Raw genomic sequence first — 11,368 nt, forward strand, 5'->3', positions numbered from 1 at the left:
ATATCAGAGGTGGGTTTTTTTATAGAATGGTGGGTGCCAAGAATGCTCTGCTGGGAATGGTGGTAAAGATTTATGCAATAGAGACATTTAAAAGAGTTTTAGATAGCACATGGATTAAGAAAAATAGAGTGTTATAGACTGTGTAAGAGGGAAGGGTTACATTGATGGTGGAGTAGGCTGAAGGGTCAGCATAACATTGTGGGCCGAAAGGCTCATACTATGTTTTATCTTCTATGTTCAACAACTTTTTTCAGCATTATACAGTAGATTTTCCTTTTACCATCTCAACTCAAACTTCTTCCTCTTTCATAAAAAATAGTTATAGTCTAATCAGTCCCTCGGTCTACCTGTCTGTTAAGTCAGTTCCAATCTATGTCTTAACTCCCGTAACCTCCTTGATTTCATGAAACCCCAGTCTACCCCAATTTTCCTAATCTCATGAATTTTTCTGGAGGGTGGTGTTGAGGATCAAGAGTGTGCAGATTTCCATCACTCTTTACATGAAGTATTTTCTGGAGTGGCCGCCAAATAGCCCAGCTCTACCTTTAAGGATATGCCAATGAATTCCAAGATGGGCAATGCAATGTGAAGGTATTATAACCCGGAGACATTGGTTACCTGTTCCCAGCTCTACCTTACTCAGATAAAATGGAACCTTCTATCAAAATTCTTTGGCAGAAGTACGAGGAAGGAAAGAAGCTCAAGACAGGCAGAACTACTCGGCACTTGGTGTATAATGACACCAGGTTTTGGAATGTTTAAAACCATATTCTGAACTTTCTATAATTATCTCTGTGTCTTTGTATTACAGAGAAATAGCACACTTATTACTGCAGAGAAACTAAAAGCAAAATTGTTTAGCAAGCACAAGCTAAAGCATATAGATACAAACATTCCAAGTGTAACACTGACCTGCTTTGCCACAAGCCACTGGTAATGAGCAACGAATAGAAAAGGTGGGTAATTCAATCCCAGAAATATTATATCTGCATGGCTGTAGCAGAAAAAAATGATCAAATATCTGTAATAATAATAGTGAATTATAGATTCAGACAATAGTAGGTATTATGGATGGAGAAAGTCCACATCAATATCTGATGCCCATTTGAAATTAACAGTGAGTCAGTCAATCAGCTTTTTCTCTAAATATAACTATAGTAAGTGGTATATTAAATTTTGCATTATTAAATTTAAAAAGCAGTTCTTCCACTTTTATAAAACCAATTTAACGCTCCCTTAGTTTGGATCATATGGCCACCTGGGCTATTGAATAGTTACTGTATTAGTAAGATGGCTGTTTAAAGATTCTCTCCAGATACTTCCCTTGTGCTTAATATCAAATATCACCCTGTCATATGGGAGGTGGCTAGGAACGGACCCAAGTGCAAAACACAGACACTGAAGTACTAGGGACAGGACTAGGATACAGGGTGAGGGCGAGGACATGGACGCGAAAACCGGGAACCCGGAACAGGACTGGACAAGAGAGCTAGGAGCCCGGGCTTGGACTCCGAGCTAGAGACTGGACAAGCACCCAGTACCTGGGTCTTGCCTCTGGCTCGGACCCCAGAACCAGGCAAGGATGAGGTCTGGCAGGCAGGCAGGATGAGGCTGGAGTCTTCAGGCTTGAGGCTAGAGATGAGGCTTGGCAGGAGGCAGGAGGCTGGGGTCTTCAGGCTTGAGGCTAGGCAGACTCCTCCTGGGCAGGGCGCGGTACTCCTGGGCAGGGTGTGGATCACCACCCGACAGAGGCATGGAACAGGAAGGGACAGAACCAACCTCAGGTAACGGCAAGATGGCCTGGCTTACCCGACGGAGGCAAGGGACAGGAAGGGACAGAACCAACTGCAGGTAATGGCAAGACGGCCTGGCTTACCTTGGTGGAGCCAAGAGACAGGAAGGGACAGAACCAACCGCGGGTAACGGCAAGACGGCCTGGCTTACCTGGGCAGAGGCAAGGGACAGGAAGGGAGCTAGGTACAGGGTGACTCCAGGACAAGACTGCAGGCGAGACGAGGCGAGAGTTACCAGCAAGACAAGGCAAGGCTTCAGGCAATGCAAGGCGAGACGAGAACTTCAGGTGAGGCGAGAGTTACCGGCAAGACAAGGCAGGGCTTCAGGCAATGCAAGGCAAGACGAGAACTTCAGGTGAGGCGAGAGTTACCGGCAAGACAAGGCAGGGCTTCAGGCGAGAAAACAGAAGGCAGAGCAAGGGATACAAGGAGTAAGGACAAGAACATTCCAGCAGACACACCCTGGTCTCTGATGGTATTTATGCAGCCAGCCCCAACGAGCATTAGCTGCCTCAATTAGAGCTCAACAAGAACAGAAACAGGGTAGACAGGAAAACCTGGAGCAAAGGTCGATGGACCGGACCATGAACCGGAATACGGACTTCACAGACCGGACCATGACACACTCCAGTAAACACTCAACTTGGCAATTTAGATTATAAATGTACCTAAGTAAGAATTTACATTTCAAAAATAATTGACACAATGACAGGAAATCACAAAACATTTAGCAGCAAATTAAGCATTTTTAAAGTATATTTGAAATTGTGTTGTTGGAAATTTTATACACAAAAGCTGATAATAAGATGCAATGTTGGGTTTGAGGGAGGATTGGGGGAAGTTCAAAGTTTAAAGTACATTTATTATTAAAGTACAAATACATCACCATATACAACCCTGAGATTAATTTTCATGTCGACATTCACATTAAGTACAAAGAAACAAAAAAAATTAGCAATAAATATCAAGAGCGTGAGATGAAGATTCCTCGAAAGTGAGTCCATAGGTTGTGGGGACAGTTCAGTGTTGGGAAGCGTGAAAGTTGAGTGAAGTTATCCCCTCTATTCAAGAGCTGATGGTTGAGGGGTAATATGTGTTCCTGAACCTGGTGGTGTTGGTTCTGAAGCTCCTGCACCTCTTTCCTGATGGCGGCAGCAAGAAGAGAGCATGCTCTGGATGGTGGAGGTCCATGATGACAGATGCTGCTTTCCTGCGGCAGAGCTCCATATAGATGTGCTCAGTGATGGAGAGGGCTTTGCCCATGATGGATTGGGCTGCATCCACTACTTTTTGTAGACTTTTCCATTCAAGGCTTTTGGTGTTTCCATACCGGGTTTTGATGCAGCCAGTCAGTATACTCTCCACCACACATCTATAAAAGTTTGTCAAAGTTTTAGGTGACATTCCGAATTTTCGCCAACTTCTAAGAAAGTAGGGGTGCTCCTGTGTTTTCTTTGTAAAGGCACTTAAGTGCTGGGCCCAGGACAGGTCCTCAGAAACGATTACATCAAGGAATTTAAAGTTTCTGTCCCTCTCCACCTCTGATCCCCAGGTGAAAACTGGCTCATGGACCTCCAGTTTCTTTGTCCTGTCATCAGTTACAGAAAGGGTCAGATATAGACTTTAGATTCAGGAAGAATAAACCGTAGTGGTCATGCAGCAAAATACTACTAGTTTTTTCCCATTTAAATTAAAAGGTGGGCAGTAGGTGAAAATCAATATAGCCAATTGGACAATTATTGAACCGTTAACAGCAGCTTCTCAAATAAACAGAAGCAGCAAGAAGATAAATATGTTTATTAATTGCCTGAGTAATAATAAATTTACACCTTGGATTTCTTCAGACCTAACTGTTGATGAGCTCCGGAGGCGCTTATGTCCTGCGCTTGATTTCTATGAAGTTTGTAGCTGAGGAGCAGAAAGTCGTATAATATCTAACAAAACACATATTAAATAAGTCAAAGGATACCATGCAGTGCAGGAAAAGTGGCACTGAGGGAAAAGATCGGCTAAGATCTGACTGAATTGGCTTGAAGGACCTGAAAGTCTACTCCTGTTCCAATAACTTAAGTTATTATGCTTACAAAAGGCCAAGGAAAATAAAAAGATCTCCACTTAAGAGATATGCTCAAATCTGCACTCCATTGACTGACTACTTTCAGAACAAAACAAGCTAACTTTCAGTAAGTACATTTAATGTCAGAGAAATGTATATAGTATACACCCCGAAATTCCTTTTCTTTTCAAACATCCACAAAAACAGAGAAGTGCCCCAAAGAATGAATAACAGTTAAATGTTAGAACCCCAAAGCCCCCCAACTCCCTCCTCCCACGCATAAGCAGCAACAAAGCAAGGATCCCCCTTCCCCCACCAGCAAAAAAGCATTGGCACCCCCCCCCCCTCTGAGCACTCGAGCGTACAGCAAAGCATCAATAAAGACAGAGACTTGCAGTACCGCAAAGACGACTTGTTCACCAGGTAATTCAACATACCACAGGCTCTCTCTTTCCCTAATAAGGGAAAAAACGGTGTCCCCATTCCACACAGAATTCACAAGTAAGCTTGCTTCACTGCAATAACTTGTCCCTGTAAATAAGTGCTAATGAAATGCTTGTCTTTGTAAAGTGTTTTCATGACTTCAGAACATTCCAGATTAATGAGCTTTTGGGATCACTCATTTAAATGTAGGAAGCATAGGTACCAATTTGTGCATGACAATTTCCCACAAATGAAAACACAAGGTCATCCAAACTTCTGCTCTCTTTTCTAATTCTCTCCAACTTCTGTTCACCCAAACCCTTATGTCTGCTCCCCTAAACTCTCCAACAATGCCTCAGTTTTAAAATGTTCTCTTCTGTTTTCAAAGCCTTCCATACTGTCACCCCCTTTCTTTCTATATCACCTCCTCTCGTGCTAGAATTCGCCACCATTGGCCTCATGTATCGTTGCGTGGAGTTTGCGCATTCTCCCTGAACTGCTACATTTTCCACCAGGCTCTAATTTTATCTCCTTCCACATCCCAATGGATGTGCAGGTTGGTAGGGTAATTGGTCGCTGTAAATTGACCATAGTGTATAGATGAGTGTAGAGTCAGGGGAGCTGGGAGGAATGTGGGCAGAATAGAAATGGAATTAATGTAGCTTTGGTGTAAACTGGTTGTTGATAGTCAGTGTGGACTCAGTGGGTGGAAGGGCTTGCTTCCAAGCACTATCTCCTTAAGACTCTATGAATTCAAGGAACTTTCGAACATCCAGATTCAATCAACAATGACTGATAATGTACTAAGGCCCTAAACTCTGGAATTTCATCCGTAAACCTTAACTCCTCTTCTCATCCATCCTTTTTCATAAGCTGCCTCTTTATCAGCTTTTAGTATCTGACCCAATATCTTCTCCTGTACTTCATGAGTTAATTGTTTTGTTCAACAATGGTGCCATAAAGACCTTGAGAATTTTTTTGCTGCAAGGTGCTTTTTGAGTGGGTATTGGTGTTGAGATGATTAAGAGAAGTTCTTTGGGTATCACGTGTATGCTGCTGCTATTTTAGCCAAAAGTTTGAGATTTTTATAGCCATGAGCTAACCTTTGACATTTCAATTTCATCAACTTGTTCCCAGAAGGTGGTTCATGATAAAGTGGGATTACCAGTTTGGTGTTGAGATAAGTAAGTCTAACTTTGCACTGTCATTTTTTCACCAAATTAGCAATCGTACATCCGAGTCATCCACATGTATTGTGGGTGCACAACACAAAAGTGTAGTCCCCTCACCCAACCTACAAGAGCAATTAATCCAGTCGGGCAGTGTTCAATAACTTAGGACAAGAAATAGACATTCCTCTGCCATTTCCCTTATGTTTGGTTGCTTTGTCCTGGTTATAGAATGGTCAACTTCATCCCAATCAGTTTATTATGATACTTCATCATCCTAATTAACTGACTAATTGCTGACAAATACATTGATCCAGAAAAAAGGTAAATAAACTATTGAAAGCTGTTGAAATGATGGGCCTTTACCTGCTTATCCACTTTCCTATGAAGTCTGAGGCTTTTCAAAGGAAAGTTATCTCTTCACCATATCTCTCATTCTTTCATCCTTGTGAAATTTGCCTCAGAGCTAGTTTAAAGAAAAACTGCCAGACCATTTGAATGTATTGTGGACTGGTAGTAGTCAGCTCATGTGACAGGATACCTGCTAAGCAACATATCTACTTATCAGTTAGATGGAAAGAGACACTTTCACAGCACAGCACTGAGTCACGAATTACCTTTTTAAAACTATACCCATAACTTTGGAGAGAATGGCTATTTTCTTCTTGAATCTTCTTAAAATATTCTACAATTTATGGAATTGGAAACTTTAGCAAATTCTTAACAAACGGACCCTTTCCTGTTGGAACATTCACTGGCTAATTCGTGTCTGTCGAACTTTGTAGTTTCATCCCATGTTATTGCCCCGGGACACATTGCCCCACCTGTTAACACATAAATATGCCAGGTATGCCTCAGTCCTTATATGCAAGATCTTTGACTCCATTCAGGTAATGCTAACACATATAATTTTAGACCAATCTAAATCCCAATGATTTTCCATTTCCTTCAACTCAAAATAATAAGATAAGATAAATGAATTAATAAATATTATGTGATGGTCAAACCAGTCTGCCTTTTCTATTTTAACCTGCACTAGCTGGTAATCTTGGTGCTCACAATCCTGAGACTAATTCCTGAAAGCAAAGAGCAGAGGTCTGGAGAATGGAACCTGACAAACCTGGAGACCCTTTTTTTTCACGTTTGATGTCTCGGACAGGTCACATTCCAGACTTACATAAAATCCAGCTGTGTTTGTTTTTAAAGCGATCTTATCTACATGGTTACCTTTTCTAAGGATTGACCATGCACTAGAACTCAAACTGCAACATTGATTTAACAGAAAAAAACAAGCCCTTTTTCCTGAACAAACAAACTTAACAGGGGTAATTGTTCGGAAGCTGGCTGGGGCAAGTCGTTGTCTGCCAGCCATAAACAGTGGGCACTGAGGCTTGTCAGTAAACTTATCTTCACAAAACAAAAATTCTCATTTGACCATTCGACAATAATCAAATAATCCAGGGTATGAAAGTAGCAAAGACTGCTTTGCCTATCAGATATCATCAAGTTCAATTCACAGTTTTTGCCTAATTAACCGTTCTGTCTGAGTGATAACTGAGTTACAAGAACCAGCTTCGGCAGAAGTTAGAGGAAGGATGAAATCATCATAAACCCTAACTCTTGATCACTACTATTGCCTGGATTCGGGTGTAATGTTTTCTCGGGAGGAGATACTGGAAAATCAATTCTGAAAAGAAACCAAACATTTTAGATATTAAAAAAAAGATTGCAAGTTCTGTAAACAATTTCATATAAAATGGTTGGACATCATCTGGTGGAAATTCAGAGCTATTGAAATTATAAAATAGAGTTTCCAACAAAGACCTTGGAATCTAGACACAGTTCCAGCTTAGACTGGAGAAGAACTGGACTATTTCCAGCATTTTCTGTTTTTACTACAGATTTCCAGCACCTGCTGCTTATTTTCAGATATGTATCTGGTACTGGTTTACCAGACTTGCCTCCTGCTTTAGCATCTATTCTACTGAGCAGGGGACAACTGGATGTTAGATGGCATCAGCAACTGGGGACCTGGAGGGTGAACGCAATGGCCACCATTTCAGTTCTGTGTGTATATCTAAGTAGATAGAGATAAAGGTTGCTTCCAATCTGAGACCAAGATGAACATGGATCTTTTTATTGTAAGCAAAACAAATTCTGCAGATGTTGATGTCCTATCAGAAGTCCTCATGACGGGTCTCAGCTCAAAATGTTGACTATTTATTTCTCTCCATAGATCCTAGCTGATCTGCTGAGTTCCCCCAGCATCGTATTTGCTGATCCATTTGTTTATTTATTTTAGGGATACAGCACAGAACGGGACCTTCCAGCCCATCGAGCTGTGCTGCCCGGCAACCCAACGTCTTAATCCTAGCCTAATCACAGGACAATTTGGCAATGACCAATTAACCTACTAACAAGTATGTCTTTGGACTGTGGGAGGAAACCAGAGCACCCGGAGGAAACCCATGCACTTCATCAGAAGGACGTACTAACTTTCTTACAGGGTATGCTGGAATTGAACTCTGAACTGAGACACCCCAAACTGTTATAGTGTCACACTAACCACTACGCTACCATAGTGCATAGTAACACATCCTGCGTGTCTGTCTTACTATGGATTCTATATTCTCATGCCACTGAATTACATTGGGAGTTGCCAAAAAAAATGGTCTGAGAATGACTTTGCATCCTAGGGATCTTTAATTAGTTTGCATTAATCTCACTTGTTAAGTAAATATATATATCATCCTTAAGGTTGTTATAGCCAGGGGTGGTAATGGGGACAAGCTCCCACTACCTATTAAATGCTCCCAATGGCATGCATCTCAAATAGCCTCTGACAAACAAGTCCCGCTCCTGGCCTTCACGTGTGGTTTAGCTACTCAGCCCAGCAGAACCATTTCTACTGACAGGTGAAGGGACAAAGGCAGGTTACTGGTGCCTTAAAACCAGTCGCTTCAGGCCAATGGGGCTCGTCAGCCATGGTAGGCAGCTCATCCAGGAGAAGGAAAACTCTGATCTCAAACTTCCACTGCCTTGTGACTATACCCACTCATGGGGAAGGCTCCAGGAGTAAACCCTGAGTGAACAATCCAGAGCTGGAGTCCGTAAGGTAGTCCTACATTGAGTTCAATGCTGCAGGTACCAAGCTGTATCAGTCTCTGCCATTCCTTTGGGTTGTCAGATGTGTGGAGAGGGGGAGCTTGCTACATGACCAGCAGCTTGCTCTCCGTATCGTACTGCCCGGACTTGTGTACCTGGTCAGCTAGGACACAATATCCATGGTCACCTCTGACCGACGGAAGCCCTCACCTCACCAGATCATTGTGTAAAGTGTCAATCACTTATTTAAGTGCTGCTACGTCAGCTACAAAGTTCATGGACTGAACAAGAGACCAACATTAGTGTCCTCTCCCAGACCAACAGTCCCAGAATTAAGGCCCTAGTCAATCTCAATCAGCTACACTGGGCAAGCCATTTCATTCTCATGCCTGGCAGCAGAAAGACACACTCCCACGTTCCTTCACTGGAGGAAAATATGAGGCACACAGAGGAAATGATTCAAGGACGTGCTGAAAGACTCCTTAAAAATGCTGCTTGCCCACTGTGTGAGTCTTAGAACCACTGCCACTGAAAGTGGAGAAGAATAGTCAAGAGGACTTCAGGGTCATGTGTTGTTCAAACATTCAAAGTTCAAGGTAGATTTACTACTTCAGTATATATATGTTACCATAAGCTGCCCCTGAGATTCATTTTCTTTCTGGAACTTACAGGAAAAATACAATAAAATTTACAAAAACCAATACATAGACAAAATCTGATGAGCAACCATTGTACAAATAAAAATAATACTGAGAACATGAGCTGTAAAGAGTTGTTGAAAGTGAGTCTGTAGCTCGTAGAATCAGTTCTGAGTATTGATGATTGAAGTTATCCATGCTGGTTCAAGAGACTGATAACCATCAGTATCATCGAGTATTAGTTGTTCCTGAACCTAGTGGTATTGGACCTAAGGTTTCTGTACCTCCTGCCCAATGGTAGTAACGAGAAGAGGGCATGACCTGGATGGTGGGGATCTTTGATGACAGATGCCGCTTTCTTGTGGCAGAACTCCATGGAAGTGTATTCAGTGTTGGGGAGAGCACACGCAAACCCTACACGAGTAGCAGAGTAGCGAACTACTTTACAAGCCATTCCTCCCTTACCCTGTCACCGCCACCACCTGCCCCTTCTGCAAAAGCACCTACAGCTCCCACAATGGCCTAATTAGGTGCCTCAGAAGTAGCCCGTGGAAACACATGCAGGGTCTTGACCTGAAATATCAACAGTCCATAGATGTTCTTGGCCCACTGAGTGCCTCCAGCAACTTGTTTTGTGTTGGAAGTGACTCATCCTCAATCTAAAGGGACTGCCCAAGAGAAAGGATGCATTGTGCTTTTTAAGGATTTGCACTCTAAAATGCCTTTCTCCATTGATGGAACCATTTCACAAAAATTCATGTAATAATCCTGATGAAGGGTACTAGCCCGAAACATTGACTGTGTATTCCCCTCCATAGATGCTGCCTGATTTACTGAGTTCCTCCAGCATTTTATATGTATTGTTCAAGATTTCCAGCATCTATAGAATCTCTCGTGTGCATACAATCACCTGCCCCTTTACAATTCTGAGTCTTCAGTGACTTGTGTATCCGCAATGAACGTTAAAAATGTTGTCTAATGAACAATATTAGATTATGCCTAAATTATAGGTGATCTTGAAAGAGTGCTTGAAGGCACATTAATCTTCGACTTCACAAAGCAAGATTTCTTTTCCCTCTCAAGAGCTTCTAGCTCCCTGACTGACACTGTCAGGCCCCTACTGGTGGACACCTGGAGAGCACTGTTGACAGAAAAGTGGGAGCGAGTCACATATTATTTCACTCGAAAGGATGTGTGTGATTTTACGAGACCTATATTAGGGAGAGGAAACCTTCAAGCCAAAGGAATAATATTTAAATTTGAAGGTAATTTAAAAATAAATTCATTAATTAAGCTCATTAATGCACCTTGGTAATGAAAGGGAGTAAGCGGAACTTGTCACAGCTGGTTTACAATCACACATTTAATAATGTCCCAATGAGCTATTACCACTGCAGAACAATGGGATGAATTAAACCTTGTATGTATGCAACTGGTGATAGAATAAATCAACATGATGCTCTTTCACCGTTTCGCCTTAATTTATGGACTATCCAAAGAGGTTTTTGGTATGAATGCACACGTTTCTCCTTTCCTTATTGGCTTCTCTGTTCCTAACTAAAATGAATACAGGCAGTCTAGCGACAATTTAAAGAGAAACTGTTTCTAGTAGCAGAAGGATTGAGGACATAGACTTAAGAAGCCAGTATCAGGAAAAGGAGTGATATGAGGGAAAGTAATTTGGAATTCCCTGCCCAAAAGAGTGGGCAAACCATATTTAATCATCATTGTTAGAAGAGAGAATTGGATAAATAAGTGATATAAAAACAAATTCAGGGATACAGTTAAAAAGCTGAGGAGTGGGCCTGACTAGATTGCTCTGATGGGTTGAATAGCCTATTCTGAACTGTATCAATTCTACATAAAAGTTGCTGGTAGTCATTGGCAATAATTAGTGATACACTAGGAATTTCACATTGGAATGGGCATGCCACACTCAGGTCTGTGATTTTACACTGTTGTTTTTCTGAACTTGATGACCACTGCTAGATAGGTTAGAAATCAGAGATGCCCTCCTTCTTCAAAGAACAGGGTTTCCCTTCCTCCACTATTGATGCTGCCCTCGCCCTCACCTCCTCCATTTCCCGAACGTCCGCGCTCACCCCATCTTCCCGCTGCCTTAACAGTGATAGAGTTCCAATTGTTCTTACTTAGATCCCCATGAGACTCCACATCCAACCCGTC

This window comes from Mobula hypostoma, chromosome 14 (assembly GCF_963921235.1).
Source record: "Mobula hypostoma chromosome 14, sMobHyp1.1, whole genome shotgun sequence".
Classification (NCBI taxonomy): Eukaryota; Metazoa; Chordata; class Chondrichthyes; order Myliobatiformes; family Myliobatidae; genus Mobula; species Mobula hypostoma.